Source organism: Mobula hypostoma, chromosome 3, assembly GCF_963921235.1.
Source record: "Mobula hypostoma chromosome 3, sMobHyp1.1, whole genome shotgun sequence".
In the NCBI taxonomy this organism is placed as follows: domain Eukaryota; kingdom Metazoa; phylum Chordata; class Chondrichthyes; order Myliobatiformes; family Myliobatidae; genus Mobula; species Mobula hypostoma.
Window position 1 is genome coordinate 204,120,670 of NC_086099.1, and position 21,525 is coordinate 204,142,194.

The 21,525-nt window shown below is 42.6% G+C and overlaps 1 protein-coding gene and 1 long non-coding RNA gene across 4 annotated transcripts in view; both read left to right on the forward strand.

Moving 5' to 3' along the window:
• Window positions 1–21,525, forward strand: part of LOC134344498 (disco-interacting protein 2 homolog C) — a 664,610-nt gene that overhangs the window by 43,036 nt on the left and 600,049 nt on the right. The window lies entirely within an intron of this gene.
• Window positions 1,465–16,502, forward strand: LOC134344499 (uncharacterized). Its single transcript, XR_010017451.1, has 3 exons — window positions 1,465–2,334; window positions 10,373–10,519; window positions 11,343–16,502. It is a non-coding gene; the product is annotated as an uncharacterized LOC134344499 (long non-coding RNA).

Below are 21,525 nucleotides of genomic sequence, written 5' to 3' on the forward strand. Positions count from 1 at the left end.
AGTTGTTGAAAAGTGTCACTTTATTTCACTAAGTTTGGAGAGACAAAGGAAAATTGATTTGATTCATTGATTCCTGTGATCAGCTCTTCTCTGTTGCCTGTTTATCTTCTGCACCTCTTTCTTTCTCATGGCTACACAGGCTAATAGGGTGGTTAAGAAGGCGTATGGCATGCATACCTTTGTTAGTTGCGACATTGAGTTCAAAAGTCAGGAAGCTGTGTTGCAGCTTTATAAAGCTCTGGTTTGGCTGCATCTGGCGTATTGCATGCAGTTCTGGTTGCCCAGAAAGGATGTTGAGGCTTTGGAGAGGGTGCAGAAGAGGTTTACTAGGATGCTGCCTGGTTTAGAGGGCATGTGCTATAACAAGAGGTTGTTCAAACTTGGATAGTTTTCTCTGGAGCAACAAAGGCTGAGGGGAGATGTAATAGAAGTTTGTAAGATTATTAGAGGCGTAGATGGAGCAGACAGATAGTATATTTTTCAAAAGGTTTCAAAGGTTCATTTTATTATCAAAGTATGTATACAGTATACAACTCTGAGATTCACCTTCTCTAGACAGCCACGAAACAGAAAAACAATTGGAGTCGTTGAAAGAAAAGACATCAACGCTCCTCACACACAAAAAAGAGAAAGAAACAAAAACTCGCAAACCCTAAACCCCCAACCCCTCCCTTGCACAAAACTGACATACAGAAAAAAACAGCAACAATAACATCAACCCCACAACCCCCTCTCTCACACACAAAAAACTAACAGACCACCCAAGTGAAAAAGCACTAACAAGAACATCAAACCCCCCAATCTGAAACCCATCTCTCGCAAAAAAAAACACTAACGTATCTGGAAAACGGCAACAGGGTTGAAATGTCTAATACCAGAGGACAAGCATTTAATGTGAAATGGGGTAAGTTGAAAGGAGATGTGAGAGGCAAGTGTTTTTTTTACACAGAGAGTGGCGGCTGCCTGGGGTGGTGGTTGAGGCAGATACATCAGAGACCTTTAAGAGTTTAGATAGGCACATGAATGTGAGGAAAATGGAAGGATATAGATATTGTTTCGGCAGAACACGTTAGTTTAATTGGTCATTTGGTTACTAATTTAATAAATTTGGCACAACATTGTGGGTGGATGGGCCAGTTGCTGTTCTGTACCGTTCATCGTTCATTGAAGAATAGAAGACAGTGAAACAAAGCTGTGAATGGAGTACAGCAGGATCAGATCTTGGCCCTAATTGTTTACAATTTACAACCAATATCAATTATCGCTGGTTCAGATGATGTGAAGTACGTTGTTTTGAAATAGTAGCACAGTGACAAGACATAGAATTCCTATAAATTTCAAAACTAAATAGTGCAAAAAAGAAAAAGGAATAATGAAGCAGTGTTCATGGGTTCATAGACTGTTCAGAAATCTGATGGTGGTGGAATAAAAGTTGTTTCTGAATTGTTGAGTGTAGGTCTTCAAGCTCCTATATTTCCTGCCCCCATGGTGGTAATGAGAAGAGGGCATGTGATAAGATCTTAAGACTATAAGCCATAGGAGCAGAATTGGGTCATTCTGCCTGTCTTCTGCTCTGCTAGTCCATCAAGGCCGATTTATTATTTTGCGTAACCCCATTCTCCTACCTTCTCCTTGTAACCTTTGATGCTTTTACCAATCAAGAACCTATCAACCTCCACTTTAAATATACCCAATGACTTGGTCTCCAATCTTCCACAGATTCACCACCCTCTAGCTAAAGAAACTCTTCTTTGTCTCTGGTCTAAAGGGCTGTTCTTCTATTCTGAGGCTGTGCCCTCTGGTTCACAGAATCTCCCACTATTGGAACCATCCTCTCCACATCCACTCTATCTAGACCTTTCAATGTATCATAAGTTTCTGTGATTGTCAGGGTCCTTAGTCATTGGTGCTACCTTTTTGAGGCACTGCCCCTTGAAGATGTCCTCAGTGGTGGGGAGGGTTGTGCCCGTGACTGGACTGGCTGGGTCTAAACCCTCTGCAGCCTCTCACAATCCTGTGCACTGGGGCTTCCATACCAGGCTGTGATAGAACCAGTTAGAATGCTATCCACTGTCACTTGTAAGAGTTTTTGGTGACATGCCAAATCACAAACTCCACTGCTCTGCTCTCTCTACACCTATGACCGTGTGGCTAGGCACAGCTTAAATGCCATCTATAAACTTGCTGATGACACAACTATTGTTGGCAGAATTTCAGATGGTGACGAGGTGGCATACATCAACAAGATAGATCAGCTGGTTGAGTGGTGTCACAGCAACAACCTTGCACTCAAGGACAGTAAGACCAAGGAATTGATTGTGAACTGGATGACGGGTAAGTAAAGAGACCACACACCAGTACTCATCAAGGGATCAATAGTGGAAAGAATGAGCAGTTTTAAGTTCCTGGGTGTCAACCTCTCTGAGGATGTCTGTTGGGCCCAACATATTCAGGCAATTACAGTGGCTATATTTCATAAGGAGTTTGAGGAGAATTGGTTTGTCACCAAAGGCACGTGCAAATTTCTACAGATGTACTGTGGAGAGCATTCTAACTACTTGCATCACCACCTGGTAAGGAGGGGCAACTGCACAGGATCGGAAAAAGCTGCAGAAAGTTTTAAACCCAGCTAGCTCCATCATGGACACTGGCCTCCCCAGTCAGGACACCTTCAAAAGGCCTTGCCTCAAAAAGGCGGGATCCATCATTACCATCATCTCATTGCTACCATCAAGAAGGTGCAGGAGCCTGAAGACAGACACTCAATGTTTCAGGAACAGCCTCTACCCTCACCATCAGATTTCTGAATGGACAATGAACCCATGATCACTACCTCAGTATTTTTTCCCTCTCTTTTTGCACTACTTAATTAATTCGTATTTTATATATACTTTTTTTGTAATTTATAGTTTTTATTATTATGTATTGCAATGTACAGCTACCACAAAACAACACATTTCATGATATATGCCAGTGATATTAAACCTGATGCTAATTCTGAGTGAAGTAGAGCTGCTGGTGTGCCATGCTCGGTTCTATTAATGACCTGGAGAAGGGCTGGAATATAAGGTATTCAGGTCTGCTGACGACACTAAGATAGTTGGAATGGCACAGTATGATGAAACTGTTGTGTCTCTGCAATGGGATATAGATAGAGTTGAACAGTGGGTGAAAACTTGGCAAATGGATTTTAATGTGGGAAGCTGAGGTCATACACGTTGTAAGAGGAATTTACAGGCAGATAATTATCTGAATGGAAAGTAATAGAAAATCAATGAGTTCAGAGGGATTTCCTTGTTCTTGGGCATGAAGCATCAAAATGTAGAAGGCAGGTGCAGCATATAGTGAAGAGAGTAGCTGGTATTTAGGGCTTTATTACAAAGGGGTTGGGTAAGTTTTGTTGTAATAGTGTGGGGTATTGGTGCGGCCACACCTGGAGTACTGTGTTCCATTTTGGTCCCCTTCCCTTAGAAAGAATACAGTAGCTTTGGAGGCAGTCAGAAGGGATTGATCAGGATAACTCTTGGAATGAGAGGATTAATTTATCAAGAGAGGACAGGTTAGGAAGAAAGGACATTCTTCGAAATTTTGATAAATGAGGGATGACATTATTGAAATAGAAGATCCCAAAGTGAATGATTTTGAGATGTTCTCTCAAGTGGGAGAGACTTGAATGAGGGGACATCATTTTAAGACAATGGGGCTGGCCCTTTAAAACTGCGTGTGTGGAAATTTCTTCTTGCGGGGGGTGACTTATCTTTGGAGTTCTTTACCTGGAGAGCTGTGGAAACTAGATCATTAAAAGTCATGATAGATACGTTTGAATGATCAGGGGATTGATTGCTCTGGAGCGTTCGGAACAAAGGAGAAATTGATGCGTTGGGTGGATTAGCTCTCATCATGTTGAAGAGGTGGGCAGGTTTGAGATATACTCTGCCTTCTACTCCTGCTACTTTCAAGATTGTTTATCGTCGTTCGTCAGTGTAAACAAGAGCAAAATGATCGTTACTCTGGATCTGATGCAGCAGAAAAAACAATAAGCATAAAGAACACAATAAATGGAAATGCATTAGATTAGTGTGTATATATGTATTACGTACATACAATATATCGAATGACGCTCAGTACAGGAGTATCTGCATAAGGAGAATCTGATAGGAAATGATATAGTGGTGGAATGGAGGTGTTGATCTGCCTGATGGTTTGGGGGAGGTAACTTTTTTTGAGTCTGGTGTTCCTGGCATGGATAGCCTCTTCCTTGATGGGAGCGGGACGAACAGTCCATGAGCCGGGTGGGTGGGATTCTTCATGATATTGCTGGCCTTTTGCCGGCACCCTTCTGTATGCACAGTATGCCCTTGATGACAGGCAGATGGGTGCCGGTGATGCGTTGGGCAGTTTTAACGACCTGTTGCAGAGCCCTCCAGTACGCTGCAGTGCATATTCCATACCACACGGTGATGTAGCATGCTAAGATGCTCTCAGCTGCGCGTCTGTAGTGGGGTGTGAGTATTGATGTGCACAGTCCACCTCTCTTCAGCTTCTTCAAAAAGGTAGAGGCGTTGGAAGATGCTTGTTCTCTTGAGTTCATCTTGATCCAGACTTTCTCACCACACTTGTTTTGGCCAAGTAATTCAGCATTTTAGCTTAAGGCTACTCCATATTGTTTAGTTGTCAAGACCTCCCAACTCTCCCAAACAGAACATGCTTTTTTTCTCCTATAAACACACTTCATAATCAATAACATTAAATATTAAATGCCACTATTCTGTTCACGTTTGTTCTATGCAACCCTTGTTTCAGAATAAGAATAGAATCGGGTTTATTATCACCAACATATGTTGTTTTGTGGCAGCAAGATATAAAATTACAATAAATAAATAGTTGAGGTGGTGCTTATGGGCTCACAGACCTTTCAGAAATCTGATGGAGGAAGGGAAGAAGCTGTTCCTAAAAATGTTGAGTATGCATCCTCAGGCTCCTGTACTCTCTCCAGTGGTAGTAAGGCGAAGAGGGTGTGTCCTGGATGGTAAGGATACTTGATGGATGCTTCCTTCTTGAAGCACTGTCTCTTGAAGGGGTCCTCAGTGGCATGGATGGTTCTGCCCATTATGGAATTGGCTGGGTTTTGCAATCGTATGCGTCAGAGGCTCCTTACCAGGCTGTGAAAAGCCAGCCAGAAGTTAATTGCCCACCCTCTCTCTTTTGAGAAAGGTTTGAGTGAGTAGTCTTCTGAAACTATAAAATTCAAAGTATGTATGCAGTATGCAATGCTGAGTTTTGCCTTCCCATAGACAACCATGAAACAAAGAAACAGCATGGAACCCATTAAAAAAAACACGCCAAACACTCAATGTATTTAAGAAAAAGAACAAATCATGCAAATGGCAAAAAAAACGAGCAAAAAACTCAGAATATAAAACTTCAAACCACAGAGTCTTTGGAAGAGTATAGGAATGTTCACTTTAGTTTTTAACTGTTTAAGTTATTATAGGCATTCGGTTAAATATACCACTACATTGCTGCTGTGAAGGTTATCGTAGGATTTTGATCATAGAGCTGTAAAGGAGTGGATTAATTTCCGAGTCTGTGCTGTGCAAGGGGAAGAGAAATTGAAATCTTCCTTTGCCCTCACTTCCATTTGCCTTGTAGGTGGTTGCTGTGTCTTTGGATGGAAGTGTCAAAGAAGTTGCAACTTATGAACTAGCTTTTGCTATTTAAAAACATAAACATGAGGAATTCTGCAGATGCTGGAAATTCAAGCAACACACATCAAAGTTGCTGGTGAACGCAGCAGGCCAGGCAGCATCTCTAGGAAGAGGTACAGTCGACATTTCGGGCCGAGACCTAGTCCTGACGAAGGGTCTCGGCCTGAAACGTCGACTGTACCTCTTCCTAAAGATGCTGCCTGGCCTGCTGCATTCACTAGCAAATTTGATGTGTGTTGCTTTTGCTATTTAATGTAGTTTCATTGGAAAGGATAGCTCTCACAATACCCCATTCTCTTGAAGTTCACACATACAGTGCAAAAGTCTTAGGCATGCATGTATAGCTCGGGTGCCTAATACCTTTGATCAGTACTGTAGTAATTTTATGTATTGCACTGTACCGCTGCTGCAAAGAGAAAACAAATTTCATGACCTATGTGAGTGACAATAAACCTGATTCTGATATGGGTCTCTATTGTGGACTGAGAGTGGGAAGGGGGCAGGGAGAGGGGAAATCATGGTTGAGAAACAAGCAAGGGATGGAGGAGGGAGCAGGAAAGACGTTCTGTACTGATTAACAAACCAATTGTTTGGAATCAAATGACCTTGCCTGGTGTCTCAAGGCTGGGTGTGTCTGCACCCGTGCCACCCTCCATCCTGGCACTCCTTCCCTGCCACCTGTCTCACGTCCCTCAGGCAGTGCACCACCCTTGCCATTCCTAACAACCTTTGCTCCCACTTGATTTACAAACTCGCTCTCCGCTCCACATTGAAAATGCAGTACTTGCAAAAGTCTTCGGCGCCCTAGCCATACATACGTGCCTAAGACTTTTGCACAGTACTGTATCTCGAGTCAATACCTATTACTTTTTACTCTGCAGACTCTTCTGACTGAGATCTAATTCAGAACAATAATCTGTTACCTCCACCCCAGCTGTGTGCAAACTGTGAAAATTACACTGACAATTTCACATGGGATCCTTCAGAGAATTAAAACAATTGGACCCCATTTATGAAAACTTCCCGTTCAATTTCCTCAAGTTGATGCGACAGTGCAGACACACCGTAATGTTAATCATTTCAAATAGGACACCCCCAAATATGGCTCTGAACCCACCTTCTCATCTCATCAAACAAAATCACGTTTAGTCTGTTAGAATTTAAATCCATCCCCTCAAAGTAATAATTCCAAAGCAATCTGGAAAATCTTGAAATAATATCAAGGTACATGAACAGAAACAAATTATCAATTTTTTTTGTTCTTTTCATGAATTAAACATTTAAGGTTGTTTTCTTTCAGCTCTGGGTTCATATGACTCTGCAGTACTGAGTGTTAATCTTTGTCACACACCAGAGAAAATCTGCAGATGCTGCAGATTTGTACAGTACTAAGATCTTGTTTTTGAAGTGTTCCCCTCCCCTTCCCCTCCCCTTCCCCTCCCCTTCCCCTCCCCTTCCCCTCCCCTTCCCCTCCCCTTCCCCTCCCCTTCCCCTCCCCTTCCCCTCCCCTTCCCCTCCCCTTCCCCCCCTCCCCTCCCCCTCCCCTCCCCCTCCCCTCCCCCTCTCCCTCCCCTCCACTTCCCTCTTCTCCCCTCAGCCCTCCTCTTCTCCCCTCAGCCCTCCTCTTCTCCCCTCACTCCTCACCTCTCACCCTTCCCCTCCCCCTCCCCTTCCCCTCCCCCTCCTCTTCCCCTCCTCCTCCTCTTCCCCTCCTCTTCCCCTCCCCCTCCTCTTCCCCTCCCCCCCTCTTCCCCTCCCCCTCCTCTTCCCCTCCCCCTCCTCTTCCCCTCCCCCTTCTCTTCCCCCTCCCCCTCCTCTTCCCCCTCCCCTCCTCTTCCCCCTCCCCCTCCTCTTCCCCCTCCCCCTCCTCTTCCCTCCTCCCCTTCTCTTCCCCTTCCCCCTCCCCCTCCTCTTCTCCCTCCCTCCATCTCTCCTTTCCTCTCTCCACTGAATTGTATAGTATATTTTCTATGTGTTAGCTGTACCCATATAACTGTGATATGACTGCCAGTGAGTTTTTCATTGCACCTGATACTTACTGTGCTTATGCATAAGACCATAAACTTGATCATTGTCATCCAAATTAAAAATTGGCATTCTGTATTTCCAGTGGGTTTTCTTACTAGTTAGCTTGGTATGTCAAACGGTACAAAACACAATGCAAACAAGACTGCAACAACAATTTGTGGTGAGGGCCAGTCTGCAATGTCATAAACTAGCTCAGAAAATGGTCCTCCCTGTTTTTAGAAAAAAGTTACTGGGAAGGTTGAAGGCAGTGGATATCACCTCTATTAAACCTCCTCTGCCAATGGTCTTTAGCAAGGTCTTTGACAAGGTCCTGCATGGGAGGTTGGTCAAGAATGTTCAGTCACTTGGAATTCAGGATGAGAAAGAAAATCCGATAAAACATTGACTTCATGGGGAAAAACTAGAGAATGCTCGTTGATGGCCTGTGACTACTGCTGTGCCACAGGGATCATTGCTGGGTCTGTTGTTTATCATTTATATCAGCAATCTGGATGATAATGTAGTAAACTAGATCAGCAAATTTGCAGTTGGCACCAAGTTTGGGAGCATAGTAGATAGCAAAGAAGGCTATCAAAGCTTGCAGCGGGATCTGGACCAGCTGGAAAAATGGGCTGAAAAATGACAGATGCAGTTGAATGCAGACAAGTGTGAAGTGTTGCACTTTGGGATGATAAACCAGGATAGGACTTAGACAGTGAACAGCAGTGTACTGAGAAATCTGGGTGGAACAGAGGGATCTGGGAATACAGATCCATAATTCCTTGAAAGTGGCGGCACAGATAGGTAGGGTCATAAAGAAATTGACCTTCATAAATCAAAGTATTGAGTACAGGAGTTGGAATGTTATGTTGAAGTTGGTGAGGCCTAATTTGGAGTATTGTGTGCATTTTTGGTCACCTACCTACAGGAAAGATATCAATAAAATTGAAGGAGTGCAGAGAAAATTTGCAAGAGTATTGCCAGAACTTGAGGACCTGAGTTATGGGGAAAGGTTTACGATAGATTATTACTTTATTTCCTGGAGCATAGAGAATAAGAGGAGGTTTGCTAGAGGTGTACAAAATTATGAGGGGTAGATGTAGGGTAAATGGAAGCAGGCTTTTTCCACTGAGGTCGGGTGAGACTAGAATTAGACGTCATGGGTTAAGGGTGAAAGAGGAACTTGAGGGGGAACTTCTCCACTCAGAGGGAGGTGAGAGTGTGGAATGAGCTGCCAGCTGAAATGGTGGATTCGGGTTCAATATCAACATTTTGAGAGTAGGTACGTGGATGGGAGGAGTACGGAGCACTAGGGTCTGGGTGCAGGTCGTTCGGCATGGACTAGATGGGCTGAAGGGCCTGTTCCTGTGCTGTATTGTTCTATGACCCCATATGAAAAGGGAGTTTCACACACTTCTGTTTTCGGAAAGTTTTCCACATGTACATTGCTTTTGGAATTGGATCATCATAGAATGTTGCAAAATAGTTGGAGCTTTTATTTTGCTTTGGTTTGAATATTTATTTCAAATCCAGGGATGTTGCTCGAATCGTATAGTGATACCTGTGCCCTATTGGTGATGGGATGAGGCTATCTGGTTTATTGAGCCTATATTTAGCTGGCTCAATTCGATCTTTTAAATTCCAATTCTCTATTCTTTCTCCATATCTATCACAATCAGGCAGTAGGTTACAGGGAAATAAATAGTGGAAATGGGTATTCTCAAAGCTGGCAGAGACCCGATAGGCCTCCATTATATCATAAGAAAAAATGAAATCATGGGGAAGATAGAAAAGGAAAACGAAATAGAAGGAAGTGGAAGTATTGCACTGGGGACAAAGATTCAGCACATCAAATCAACGACTGTGTGTAAGAACAGTCGTCCAAGTGTATTCCTAGATTGCCGTCTTGCTTCCTGAGTTTTTTACCATCTGGTGGTGGAAGTACAGATAATCCCACCTGGTATTTAAAATGAAATAGTTGAAGCAAAAAGGTTGCAGCTGCACTCAGTGCAGCTGCGTGCTGGCATCTTGCAAGGCACGTGCCAATATACCCAGATTCCAGTGCTTCCGAGCTGTGCAATAGATTGACCTTGGTGTACAAATGGAATCAAGAGATGTATGGACAGCACAGCAAAAAGGGTTTTGAGATAAAGTTCATTTGTGATCTGGGAAGGGTCCAATGCAGAGAAAGTTCCAGATCAAATAGGATTGCTATGGATAAATACAATGGACAATATTGACAAGGTGGGCATTTCTCTGATGTATGATTCCATGACTTGGCTTTCTGCTCTACTTTTCTCATTCAATATTTTTTGTTCTCCTTTACACTTGTGTACCTGAAATGACGTTAAACAATCTTGAATTTTGAATCCAATACAGTGTCACATTTTACCAGTCAAGCTATCTCTCGTCCTTTGTGCCTTTTGTACCCTCAGCCAAATCTTTTGATAGATTGTCAATAATTGCAGCCCAAGCAACGATCTCTGTAGTATCCAATAGTTAGGAGCTTGTCCCAATCTGAGAATCTTTTATTTGTAACACAACGGGCAGCACCCACAAAATGCTGGAGGAGCTCGGCGGGTCAGGCAGCATCCATGGAGGGGAATAAACAGGACTGGTCTTGGGCTGAAAAGTTGACTGTTCATTTCCCTCCATAGATGCTGACTGACTGGCTGAGTTCCTCTGTCAGTTTGTGAGATTTCCATCACCTGCCGCTGCCTGTAAGGAGTTTGTACGATCTCCCTGTGACCATGTGGATTTCCTCCGGGTGCTCCGGTTTCCTCCCACAGTCCAAAGACATAACGGTTGGTAGATTAATTGGTCATTGTGAGTTGTCCCATGATTAGGCTGGGGTTAAATTGGGGGATTGCTGGGTGTTGTGGCCTGAAGGGCCGGAAGGGTCTATTCCACACAGTATGATAATTAACTAATTAATTAATCAATCAATCAATCAATCCCTTGTGTCTGTTAACCAATCTCAGTCCACCCCCTGATCCATATCTTTAACCTTGTTCGTCAAACTTCAGTATGAGACATCAGTAGCTGCCTTCTGAAAACCCAAATAAATGACATTCACTAGTTTCCTCTCATCTGCTCCATCAGGTATATCCTCAAGGCACTCCAATGGATTGGCCAGACATGATTTCCAGTTTTATAAATCAAAGCTGATTCTTCTTAATCTCTGCAGTGCTGGTTGGTTAATGTGTGTTACGTTAGTCAATGTGAATGAAATGCCCAATTTCTGGAACTAGGTTGGAAGCCCCAAAATCAATGTCACCAGCTGAGCTGAAATGAGATGAATTTGTTTCATGTCCTAGTTTCCAATCTTGACAATAAGCTATGAAAGAACAGAAGAAAACAAAATTGCCACTGGTCTAATGTAGACCATGTGAACTAAAACTGGTACAAAGGAAATTTCTGAGAAGGGAACAGAAGTGTTTCTGATTCAGAGAGCCTATTATCAGTAGTGGGCCAATAAAAATACAGTTGGTACAAAGAGAGGTGATCTTAGAGATTTGGTATAGTGGAGAAAGTAGGAGATGGGAAAGATAAAGGGAGGAGAAGAGAAGCAGCGTGCTGTGCGTGCACAGCCCTCTGATGAAAAATGATATCGTATCTGTTAAATAGGGGCTGTGGACAATTCTGATTTGATGAAGACGGATGTGAAAGCACAGAGGAACATTTGGAAAAATTTCTGAAACGCTCGACCGCTGCTGTCGTTACTGCGCGGTCGAGAATCTTTCGGAGGGAAGGCCTCAAAATCCCCAGCTTTGCCTGCTGTTGGCGACCGAGAAGGGGGTCGAATTGTTCGGATAGTGATGGCACTCAGTACTCGGTGTCGGAGAGCTGATCAGAGCTCGAAGTTTTCGGATGACTCAGAGTTGGACCGTGGTTGGGTATGGCAGGGAGAGTTTTTCTTCCTTCTCTCCGCCTGCGTGAGATGTGGGACATTCGAGAGACTTTGAACTTTTACTGTGCTCATGGACTTCTTCATCAAGTTATGGTATTGTTGCACTGTTGTAACTATATATTATAATTAGTGGTTTTGTTAGTCTTTTTTCAGCCTTGGTCTGTCCTGTGTTTTGTGATATTACACTGGAGGAAATATTGTATCATTTCTTAATGCATGCATTTCTAAATGACAATAAAAGAGGACTGCGTGTCTTCGTAATCTAAAGTCTATTCAAAAAGTGGAGGCATTTGAGAGATTGGGACAATGAATGAATGAGAATTGGAGTGAGTTAGAATGTGGATAACGTGAACAAGCTTTAACACTGCGAAACAATTAGGTTAGACATTGACACCAGATAGGTATTGGGAATATTGATAATAGGTTAGTTGTCAGATGTACCAAGATACAATGAAAAATTTTGCTGTGTGTGCCAACCATATGGATCATTTCAAAATGCAGGTACATTGAGGGCATTCAAAGGGAGCTGCAGTATCACAATGCAGAATATAAGTGAATAAAGCCCAAAAGAAGAGTCGTGAGCCACTCAGTTCTTTTGAGAAAAAGCCAGAGAAATAATTTTATTAATCAAATTACAGGTTAAGAGCCAGATGTTAATCACCACCAGAAGTTTCAGTTAGTTGTTTTTGACAAGCTAAATATATTCAACTTTGTTTGGCTGTTGGTGATTGTGATTATCCTCTGCTTCTCAGAAATGCTGGCACTAATTCATCGTAATTTACCTTAATAAGATGGTAGTTAATAGATTAGCTGCATTTTATCAATGAGGCCAGTTGAGTGGTTATTTATTTGTGTCAAAAGTACAAACTCTTGAAGTAAATCTGGATGATCAAAAGTAGTATAAAGGAAAACTGTTAACAAAAATAGTCTTTCTTCCCCCTGGCAGACTGCTAATGAATGTTCCATTGTTTTACAGTGGAATGGGGACCTGGAGTGATTTACCGCATGAGGTACATGAGCCTCATTTACAGTGCTGAAAGCACTTCATTGTTCATTAAAACCATTTTTTTTTCTTGTTGTTATTGCTCAGATCAGGGATAAAAACTTTGCAATAAGATCCATCACTGCATTAAGAAGAATCAAATGCTTCTCTTCGGTATTCTCGAATGTTTTATCAATAAACATTGTGATTGTTACAATGCTGGTTGTATCTAGTATTTGCAGGTTGTTTTGTATTAATAAAATATAGTGCAAAACATTGAATATGCAATCATTCACTAGTATGATTTTTTTATGATATGAATAAAATATTGAAGGTTCTTAAGGTTTTTATGTTATCAGGCTGAAATTAATTCTGGGTATTATTTGATAACTTGATGAATACCATCAAACAGTGTCAATTTTATCAAGCAAATCTAAGCTAATTGAATGGTCTTATCCAGAAGTATTTATATGCTTGCCCAGCATTGACTCTGGTTCATAAATGAGCTTGATCCCCTCAGCAATGAATGATGCAGCAATAATAAACGAGCACATGGCAATTTGTTAGACATAGCAGGCAGTTGTTATTGTGCCTCTGCTTTGTTGATCATTTCAATATGTTTATTGTGAGCACCGTTTTGAGTGAAGTTACAAGAACAAGATAAAATCTTTAAACTTGCTAAATGCATATTCTTCACTGACAATAGAAAATTACCGTACACAATTGATTAACACCTAGAATTACGTAGCAAAAATTCCAAGCTTGTTCAAGAGACACTTGGGTACTTTGATGGGTGTCTGTAAATTCTTAAGAGGACGATGGACTGATTTACTCTGTCTTATTGATACCTACTTCTGTGCTTTGTTAATAACTTACAAATATTCTTCTGGGTTTAAATAACTAGTATATTACAAGAACAATCCTTGTTCTAAACTTTAACAAATTATCTGTTGAAGGAAAAAGAGGCAAAATGTAATTGGAGGAAAAAAAAGCTTCTTACACGCCCAATTTAGTTAATGGTTAGAGCGAACTCCCAGTTTATTCAATCTCTTGTATTAATGTATCTTTCCAGTTAATTGAGCAGTTTAACTGCCAGTATTCAAGGGTATTCACTTCGCTCAGTCAAAACTACGTTTTAGAAATGGGTTTGAAAATATTACTGTCTTCACTAAGTTTTTGGCGAGCCTTTCGTCCCTTCACAAATTTGATGATGTAAAACATGCCAAAGCACATTGTTATGCAAGTTGTGCACGGTAGTCGGATGGTAAAAATTTCTTGTTGGACTTGTTCGTTCCCTGTTGCTCTCAAAGCAGAGGATAGTTTGAAGATTGATGTTTTAACATGGTCATATACTTAAAATGTGAACTCATCTGTTTCTGATGATGTCTTCATGGACTTGTCCAAAGTTCCATAGCTGTTGCTAATGTTGGAACCAGGAAAACATCTATTGGAAATCAGCAGGGTAGGTAATCCTTTTATGCAGGGTGAGGATTTATTGGGGTGACTGCAGGTAAAATTCAGTTGGTGTTCACCTAAGAGGATATTGGACAGGATTGCACTTGACTGATTCTTGGGACCACGCTTTTTTTCTCCACATCCTGGACAGGCCTGAAAGGCCTGGACAGAGTGGGCAAGAGGAGGATGGAAGAAGATTGTCCAGGATCCAAAGAAATAGCTTTAGAATAAAGGGGCATTTCTTTAAAAGAGGAGGAATTTCTACAGCCAGAGGGAAGCAAACCTGTGGAATTTGCTGCCACAGAGGACCGTGGTGGCCAAGTTTTAGGATGTATATAAAGCAGAGATTGATACGTTTTGATTAGAAAGAAGGTTAAGGGTTATGGGGAGAAAACAGGAGGATGGGGTTGAAAAGAATGAGCCATGATTGAATGGTGGAGAAAACTCGATGGGCCAAACGTTTTAATTCTGCTCCTATATCTTATGGCCATCCTATCAGCTGAATGAACCATATGAACTCTGAGGCAACAAATTAGATCAAGCTTGCGCTTCTGTCGAGGTGGAGTGGGCTGTGAGCCCCAACCAGGCCTCAGGCAGTGGATTCTGAGGCCTGCTCCGTAACAGTCTTTGACAGCCTTTTCTTGTCAAAGGCTTTGTGAAACTATTTCACATTTCCCTATTAATCAGAATAATTAAGAATTTCAAATAAATATAAAAAGATAAAAATCGTTAACACTAAAAATAAAAAGAAACAGACCATTAGCTTTTTAATTCAAAGTTAATGACCCTCTTCAGTGGAATGTTGTGCTTCTTATGTAACCGTCTATGGCATAAAGTGACAGACAAGATATGAGCTACATCTTGCCCCTCAGGTTAGTACTTATGTGCTCAATCTTTGACTTAGTGCAGCTGAAACCCATCCATGCCCCTGACTGCCAGTGCAAGTGCACAAATGAGAGAGCAGTTGCCAGTGGAAGAGGTGATTATTGATACCAGGTTCAGCTTCATGTATTTATTGCACACACAGAAACCTGCGGTGAAATGTGCCACTTGCCAATGCCACCAACACCAACCAAGGACGTGCTGGACGGCAGCCTGCAGGTGTTGCCGCACGTTGGGGCACCAACATAGCATGCCCGCCATGTTAACAGAACAGCACATGCAACAACAGCAAAAGAAACCCGTTCCCCACCCCCCCCCATGCACGTGTGCTCAGCCCTCTAGCCCCGGGACAGGCTGTCTCCGGGCCTCTAACAGATGGTGAAATCTGGAGTAACACACAACCTGCAGGAGGAACTCAGCAGCATCCATGGGAGGAACGGAATTGTCACGTTTTGGGTCTAACCCTGCCTCAGGACGGATAGGAAGGAAAATTTCTTCGAAGTCAGCGTACCGTGAAGAGACTTTGCGGTGGAGTAGTAAGCTGGAGACACAGGGGCCTGTAGGTGTTGGATTCTGTGGCAGCAAACAATCCGCTGGCAGAAATCAGAAGACTGAGCAGCAGCCATTGGAGGAAAGGCTTGGGAAGTGTTTTTTGGCCTTTAGAGCAAAAGAGGTTGTAGTTTTAAAAAAATGGGGAGGTTTACTAACAGTTGTACTGAGTAATGATTAGGCCACACCTAGAATTCTGAGTGCGGTTTTGGCCCCCTCCCCTATAAAGGATACACTAGCGTTGGGGGCAGTTAAAATATGATTCACCAGGATCTCGAACATAGAACATTACAGCATAGTACAGGCCCTTCGGTTCACGATGTTGTGCTGACATTTTAAACTAGTCTAGGAATTTCTGGGATGAGAAGGGTGTCCCAGCAAGAGAGACTACATGATTTGAGCCTGTATCCTTTGCAAGAATGAGAGGTGATTTTACTGAAACGTGTAAGATCCGAAGGAGGTTTGACAGGGTAGTTAATGAGATATTTTCACTAGCGGGAGTGTGATGAACAAGGAGATATGATTAGGGGCTGGCCATTTAAAACTGAGGTACGGTAGATAAATATTCCATTGATTGAAGAGTCTAAGGACATGGAGAAATGGCACAGAAAAGGAGGTGATACCATTCTTGATCAGCCATGATCACGGTGACTGACAGGACAGGCCTGAGGGACCTGGTGGCCTACTCCTGGTCCTGCTTTCTTGCTTTCTGCTAGAGGAGGTGGGAATATGGGGTGAGAAGGTGAGAAATAGCTGTAATATCAGTAGGAACCCATTAGCCATTAGCAAGAGTTGCCTGCTTTCTTGAGCCATGTAATCCGAGCTGTTCCGTCATCCAGCTCGTCAAGTGAACAAAGCAATCCTATAATAGTACTTGACCTACAAACCCATTCCAGTCCTGACCTGAATTCTCCTGGTTAAAGTTTACCCCTCAACAAAAGTCTGAAATGGAAGACTAGTTTACTGCAATCAGAAACAAGAGAAAATCTGCAAATGCTGGGAATCCAAGCAACACACACAAAATGCTGGAGGAACTCAGTGGGAAGAGAGTATGGTCGTCGTTTGGAGCCGAGACCCTTCATCAGGTCTAATTTCCCCGCCTGCTTACCTCTGATGGCAGGGGATGGGCAGGCAAGGAGGTAAGTCCTGCTGAAGGGTCTCGACCCGAAACGTTGACTGCACTGTTTTCCATAGATGCTGCCTGGCCTGCTGAGTTCCTCCAGCATTTTGTGTGTGTTGCTGGGGTGGTTTAATTGCTATTTATGTTGGCTTGTTATGAGTGACTTGTTTTCTAAAGGACTATAAAGGCTGGTTTTTAGAAGTACTCAATTGATGCTTGAGTGATTTGGTTCATTATCGGGTGGCCGGTTCAGGTAAAGTTTTATAGATTATCCTTAACAGCACGGCAACATCGCGGCTCGTGCCACATGTTACGGTACCGGCTGTAAGATTATGGTTCGATTCCTGTGGTTGTTTGTAAGGACTTTGTACGTTCTCCCCGAGACCAACTGTTTTCCTCTGAGTGCTCATGTTTCTTCCCACATTCCACATGGATAAACTGGTTAAAGTTAGTGAGTTTTTGCTGCCAGAAGCGTGTGATTATTGTTGCCCAGTACAATCCTCACTGGTTTGATTTGACACAAATGATGCATTTATATTTCGATATATTTCGCAGTACATGTTGCCAGTAAAGAGTGTCTTTACTTTACCTTCCAATGTTCTTCATCCTATTGTTCCCCGATGCCCCACTTTCCTGTGATTTTTCTTGGATGTTCATAAACGGTATCCCACTGAGTCAACAGAGACATCAGAAAAGCAGGTTGAATAATTCAAACGGTTATGAATCCGTTGCACTCCTTGGGTTGTGTCAGAATAGTTAAGCTTTTATTCCCCAATCTAAAACTCAGCAGCTGCCACTGATTTGAAGAGCTACGTGTATGTCCGGAGTCTTCTGCTGTAGCCCATTTGCTTCAAGGTTCACCGTGTTGTGCAGTCAGAGATGCTCTTCTGCACAGTACTGCTGTAATCTGATTTGCTGTCGCTTTCCTGTCAGCTTGACCCGGTCTGGCCATTCTCTCATTAACAAGGTTCACCCACAGAGCTGCTGGTCACTGGAGGTTCTGTGTTTTTCGCTCCATTCTCTGTAAGCTCTGGAGACTGTTGTGCTTAAAATTCCCAAAAGCCCAGCAGTTTCTGAGATACTCAAACCAAGCCATCTGGCACCAATAATCATTCCGTGGTCAAAGTCACTTAGGTCACGTTTCTTCTCCATTCTGAGGTTTGGTCTGAACAACAACTGATCCTCTTGACCATGTCTGCATGCTTTTATGCATTGGGTTGCTGCCCCATGATTGGCTGATTAGATATTTGCATTAATGAGCAAATGTACCTAATAAAGTGGCCACTGAGTGTATTCAGCTCAATATGGGCCAATGTGTAAATTCGATGGGTACACTTTACAGGGTTAGTTCCCTTTAGGCTGTCTCTCTCCTGCAGCAGTGACAGAGAAGGACAAGGGAAGTGAAGTTATGACAATAATAGCATCCCTTCTGATTTCTCTGCTCCAGTTTGTGGGCCATCCTGATTTGGGCCTCCTCATTACATAGAGCACTACAGTTCATCACTACCTCTCATTGCTGGGCCTTGCTTTGTAATTCTCTCAGCAATCATCACGAGGACTGAATGTGGTGTTGCCGCAGGGTCCACATCCAGAGGACCAAAAGCCCCACGGAGGTCTTCACTTGCAGCTGGGACTGCTTAAACCTATGGTGCTCATGTGCTGCGTTGGAGTGCTGACAGCTACCTTGTATAGGTGCGTTTCAAAATGGCGCCTTTTTGGTAGTATTCGAGCACATTATTGCTGTGAGTAATTCCGATAAATGGAGAAAGACTTGCAGAATAAAAGGTGGCATAGTTGCAGCTTATCGAGCTGCTGCCTCACATCTCCAGCAGCCCGGTTAAACCCTGACCACTGGTGCCATCTGTGTGCAGTTTGCATACCCAACTTGCCACCATTTGGGGTTTCCCCAGGTGCCCTAGTTTTCTCCAGATCCCAAAATCGTGCGGGTCAGTCAGTTAATTTGCCACTAACCACTCTCGTCCCTGATTGTGTCTTTTTTGTGTGCAAAGGTCTTGCTTTTGTTCAGACTTTTGTTTTCCACTGGTGCAATTTATGTATGTGTTTGTCTGTGTCGCTGCTGCAGGCGTGTTTTTCATTACAGCAGTATCGTACTGTACGTATGCACTTGCCAACAAGCTCAATGACTTAAATGGCCCCTGGTGTGTAGGTGGATGGTAGAATATGGGGCACTGGTACTGGTGGAGGGGGTAGAGGTTGATAGTAACGTGGTGGGGAGAGCGAAATGGGATTAGTGTGGATGGGTGGTTGATGGTCGAATCAGAATCAGGTTTATTATCACTGATAAATGATGTGCAATTTCTTGTTTTGTGCCGGTGGTGTAATGCAAGACATAAAATTACTATAAATTATTAAATTTTTTTTAAAGTGCAGAAGAGGATTAGCGAGGTAGTGTTCATGGGTTTGTAGACCATTCAGAAATCTGATGGTGGGGTGGAGGAGGCCTGTTCCTAAAACGTTGAGGGGGTTCAGGCTCCCGTACCTCCACCCTGATGGCGTTAATGTCCCAGATGGTGAGGATCTATAGCAACAGATGCCGCCTTCATGAGGCACGGCCTTTTGAAGATATCCTTGATGGCAGGGAGGCCTGTTCCCTGTGATGGAGCTGCCTGAGCCTCCAGCCCCCTTGCAACCTCTCTGATCATATTCTTTGGAGCCTCTGTTCCAAGCTGTGATGTAACCGGTCAGAATACTCTCCTGGTGCATACCACATCTCCTCAAACTCCTAATGAAACATAGCCACTGGCGTGCCTTCCTGATGATTGCATCAATGTGTTGGGCCCAGGACAGATCCTCCGTGATGTTGACACCAGTTTCTGTGCTTTATGTCTCTTATACATAAAAGAAAAAAAATGACTGTAATAAAAGTCAAATCTTGATTGATTTAACTGAACTGAAATCATTGGATCTTTTATTTTTGTGGTTATTTTGATAAAAGAGAATAATGTTCCACATCTATACCATGTTTATAGGTTTTGACAGTGTTGTCTGTATACAATTCCTCAAAGTTCGGTTAATTTCTGAACACCAAAAGAAAATCCTAGTGTAACCAATTTTGTGTTCATTCATCGAGAATAAATAATAGTGTTTCCATGTGTAGTCTTGGAAACACAGATACTAAGTGGCATACTTTAGTGCTTGGCTTGTGGATAATTACTGCATTTATGTGGATCAAAGGTAGCACTCTGGTCATTTGTCAAATTTAAAAGATACTGCTTAATTAAGGCTGACACCTTTATGGAGTTCTATTAAAGAGACTATACCATTTCCCCAACCATAATTTTGTAGACTGTTTTTAAGATCACCTTTGAGGCAAAGTCCAAAATCTCTCAGAGTAAATCAAATCTAATTTGCTCTTTTAAAGATTTTAGATGGAAACAAATACTAGTAGGAGCTATGTAAGTTAATAGGACATTCTTGGTGGAGCTACAAAACATTTTGATTAACAGCAGCAATGGTCTATCAGGTATATGAAATAAAACATAATTATTGCCTACTAACACTGTCATTTTACACATGGTCATGCTGGGAAAATTGGAGCTGTGAGTTCTAGTCCACCTACAACCTTGCCCGATTTTCCTAGAATAGTATATATTATTAGGAGACACATGGAGGGTTCAGCTGCTTTTGAGGAAGAATGGCAACAGTGGAACTGACTGATTTATGGGATCACGTTTTCGAAGTTGGAAAGGTTGTAAGTGATAGTGGAATGTAAAGGTAGGTAGTTCGTTATGTTAAATTATTTTCTTTCCACATAAAGCAATGTGGTAAGTTCTGAGTCTTGATGGTATGTATTTCATAGTCACATATTGTTTAAAATATTTCAAATACTGTAGCTAAAATTTAAAAATAGTGCAAATTTACTAGGGAAGTCTGAAGTGGTGAGGGTGGTGTCTCGCAACCCCAGAGACTCACATTTAATCCTAACCTTGGGTGCTGTCTGCGCGGAGTTTGCACATTCTCAGAGTGGCCATATGGGGTTCAGGTGGTTGCTCCAGTTTGTATGGGTTGGTAGGTTAACCATAAATTACTCCTCGCATGCAGATGAGGTAAAATCTGGGGGGGGGCGGGAACTGATGATAATGCGTTGGGGGCGGTGGGAGATTGAAAACTGAATTAGTGTCGGGTAGGTGTTGATGTTTGGTTAATGATCAACGTGGACACCAGGCTGAAGGCCTGTTTTTCAGCTGTATCCCTCTGTGAGAATGTCAGTCACATCTATGAAGACATGTATAACTATAAATAATAGTCCAGAATCATTAAAACTTAGTATCTGTAATCCAATTTACTGCCAGAGAATATCTGTCCTCAGCTTCCCAATCATTGAATTGCTAGGGCATGGGAGGAAGTTATTCAACCTGTTTTGTATGTACTAGCTTGATCCTGTCAATGTCATTTCTCTGCTCATTTGCTATAGCCACTTAGGTCATTTTCTCAAAGTGCCCACGCCATTCCTTTTTAAAAGCCCTGATGATATCACTGTTGTGGGCCATATTAAAGGTGGTGATGAAACAGATACAGGAGGGAGATTGAAAATTTGGCTGAATGGTGTCATAACAACACTCTGTCACTCAATGTCAGCAAGACCAAGGCGCTAATTGTAGACTTCTGGAGAGGGAAACCAGAGGTCAATGAGCCAGTCCTCATTGGATGATCAAAGGTGGAGAGGGTCAGTACCTTTAAATTCCTGGGTGTCACTATCTCAGAGGATCTGTCTTGGACCTTCATATAAATGTAATTGCAAAGAAAGCACAACAGTGCCTCTACTTCCTTAGAAGGCTGCAGAAATCTGGCATGACATGAAAATCTTTGACAAACTTCTATAGATGTGTAGTGGAAAGTGTGCTGACTGGCTGCCTTACAGCCTGGTATGGGAACACTGATGCCTTCCAAC